General features: G+C 37.4%; 1 long non-coding RNA gene across 1 annotated transcript; it reads right to left on the reverse strand.

Moving 5' to 3' along the window:
* Positions 1-391: 391 nt before the first annotated feature.
* LOC118354417 (uncharacterized) lies at positions 392-2552 on the reverse strand. Its single transcript, XR_004814843.2, has 2 exons — positions 2349-2552; positions 392-541 (listed from the first exon to the last, which is right to left on the reverse strand). It is a non-coding gene; the product is annotated as an uncharacterized LOC118354417 (long non-coding RNA).
* Between the last annotated feature and the right edge of the window lie 625 nt (positions 2553-3177).

Consider the following 3177-nt stretch of genomic DNA (forward strand, 5'->3'; position numbering starts at 1 on the left):
GAATCTTATGTTCTCCCATCACTGTCATCTCAACTGCCTCTGCCTGTTTCCAGACTACAAACCCTGAAGACTCTGGGCTTTAGCCATATTCCTTGCTTTGGGTTTCTGTTCCAATTCTAGTCCATAACAATGTTTATTTTGTTTTTAAGCCTGGTTATATATTTTGGATTTTCTTGTTCTACATTTTTCAGTTATTCCTTTGGAAGAAAAAGAGTATGTCAAGATATGAAGTTAATTCACTATCTTGACTGGAGTTTTCAAATAGATTTTATAGGTAGAAATTAGAATGCTAGTTTTGTCAGTAAGTTGTGCATCAGTCAGACCCTAATTTTCTTACCTGGATGTCTCAGTCTGCTCAGGCTGCTGCAACAAAACACTATAGACTAGGTGGTTTAAACAACAGACATTTATTTCTCACGATTTCAGGAGCTGGGAAGTCCAAGATCAGGGTGCCAGCAGATTCAGTTCTTGGTGAGAGTCCTCTTTCAGGCTTGCAGATGGCCACCATCTCTTTATGGGCTCCCATGGTTTTTTCTTTGTGCTAGTGGAGAAGGGGAGAAAGAGCTCTGGTGTCTCTTCCTCTTCTTATAAGGCCACTAATCCCATAATGAAAGCACTACCTTCATGACATCATCCAAATCTAATTATCTCCCAAAGGGGTTAGGACTTCAGCATACAACTTTTGAGAGGACACATTCAGTCCATAACACTGGAAAATCACAATATTATTATTTTCAGTTTGTTTCAGAACCATGGTTCAAGTAAATTCAATAGATATATTGATGACAGAGTGTCCCACTAAAACAAGTTTGGTAAATTCTGTATTAAACCAAATCAAACAGATTTTTCCCTGAAGTTTCTTTTTTTGGAGCCTGAAATGTGTGTGTGCATTGTGTGTTACCTATAAAGAAATTAAATATGCACAGTCTCCCAAATTCATTTCAACAGGACATTTTTTTTTCATGCCATGCTTACTACTAAATCCCAGAAGAGTATTCCATGGAACACAATGTAGAAAATGTTAATATTGACCAGACAAAAAGGTTACACACATATACACATATATGTGATTATGAATTTGAGTGTGAATTTAGATATATATATGTGAATTTATATGTATATTCTGAGTATCCAGAAAAAGAATGGTGTTATACATATGCATGTGTTATATTTTATTGCATCGATGTTATTAACATCCACAAATAGCATAGTATACGAATAAAAAGTCATTGTAAAGTGTTTTGTTTCTTAATCAATGGAACATAGAAAATAGAAATTATAGAACAATAGAATGTCAGAATGAAGAGTACATTAATACAGAATTGAATGTTTTCAAATTTTTAAAGCTTTTTTAAAGTTCAAATTTTACATTTGAACATTCTATCATATATATATATATATATCTACAGCAGAGTTGCACTGTTTGAAGTAAAGTTGGGAAAAAGATGGCAGTCCTCACCCTTCCTTTTCGAGGTCAATCCTGAGAACTTTTGAGGGACTCTCTCACCTTCATAGGGTCTAGCTTGAATTCTATTAGCCTCAATTCCACAGCAGGAGGGTCAGGCTTTAAAAAGGTACAGTGACTCCTGACAGTCTATTGGCTAATTAGGGGCAGAAGCAGGACTAGAATGAATATACCCTAATTCCTAGTTCAGTGCTCATTCCCCCACAACACTGGTTTTTAATCTTTTTAAAGGCTTTGAATTTTTTCAAATGAAACATCATGTAGAAATTCTACAGATAGGGCAGCCTGGGTGGCTCAGTGGTTTAGCATTGCCTGCAGCCAGGGATGTGATCCTGGAGACCCGGGATCGAGTCCCACGTTGGGCTCCCTGCATGGAGCTGGAGCCTGCTTCTCCCTCTGCCTGTGTCTCTGCCTCTCTCTCTCTCTGTGTCTCTCATAAATAAATAAATAAATAAATAAATAAATAAATATCTTAAAAAAAAAAAAGAAATTCTACATATAGAATAGATCAAGCCCAGCTTCCCTGGCTGAAGGATGAGGGATAGGTGAGATGTCTGGTAGGAGGGTCTTGTGGCTTTGTAGGCTACCCTCTAGTCCTCCGGGACTAACCCTTAGTGGCTCAGGGCAACACTGTTTAAAAATGATACATAAACTGGGCAGAAACAATGCACGCAGTTCTTCAAACCAGGAGGATACCATTAATACACATGAGAAGGAATCTCTTGATAACCATTGGTCTTACCCCGTACAAAAGATTGTGGCTTATCGCTAAAAGACAAAGAAAAGCTTATTTAGCAAAGAGATTGTTCTTCGTTAAGAGCAAAATGGCGAAGTTTATTTTTTAATTTGAAGGAAGAGACTAAAGAGTTCCTGCAAACCTTACCATTTGAGCTGGCATCAGAGTTGTCACAGCAGAGGTAGAAAGAATCCAGCCCCTTGGTCCCAGGGAACAAGCTTCTAGAATTTTGGTCATTATGAGTGTGATTCAGTTGGTGAATCAGTGGCTTTCTGTGATTTCAAATAATGATAACAAGCATGGGAGGAAGGCAGCAGCATTGTTCAGAGCAATCAGTCTGTCATTTGGGTGCTCAACTGAATGAGGAGAAAACACATGTAAATATTCCTCCTTAATAGCAAAATTATGCCTTTGTGCCAAATTATTCACACAAAGTTGAAAATGAGTCATGCATAATATTCTGTGGGTTTTCTGCCTTTTGTTCTTCATATTTAAGAGAGTAAAGATGAGCTTAGAAATCTGATTACTGTGTTGCCAAGTGAGATGAGAGGGGTAATTGGAGCAAGGACTATTTCCTACAAACTCAGTTCCCAGGGAAGCTAACTCCTGTTGGGGCATTGGTCCGGTGCTGGGATATGAAGGTTTTAATGGCTATTTTTCAGAATCTTCCCTCCTCAGAAAGAGGCAAGGAGTCCTATCACCAGAGACTCTCTATTTGAGAACACAAAACAGTAAGCATCAAGCTTTGCCTATTTGAGAAGCTATATTTAGGAATAAATTTTTTGGGGGGGATGGAATAAATAAATAATATAAAATCTACCCTAGGCTGAGAACAAATAAATACATTTTTCCTACTAGCGTCTACATAGTATTTTTTTCTTTTATCTAGGAACATAATTTTAATTAGAAGACATGTCTAAACCTGTTTCATTTCTAGTTTTCTATGCAGGAATTCTATGGAATCTAGAGACACTTT

The sequence above is a fragment of the Canis lupus genome, chromosome 4 (genome assembly GCF_003254725.2).
Source record: "Canis lupus dingo isolate Sandy chromosome 4, ASM325472v2, whole genome shotgun sequence".
NCBI lineage: Eukaryota > Metazoa > Chordata > Mammalia > Carnivora > Canidae > Canis > Canis lupus.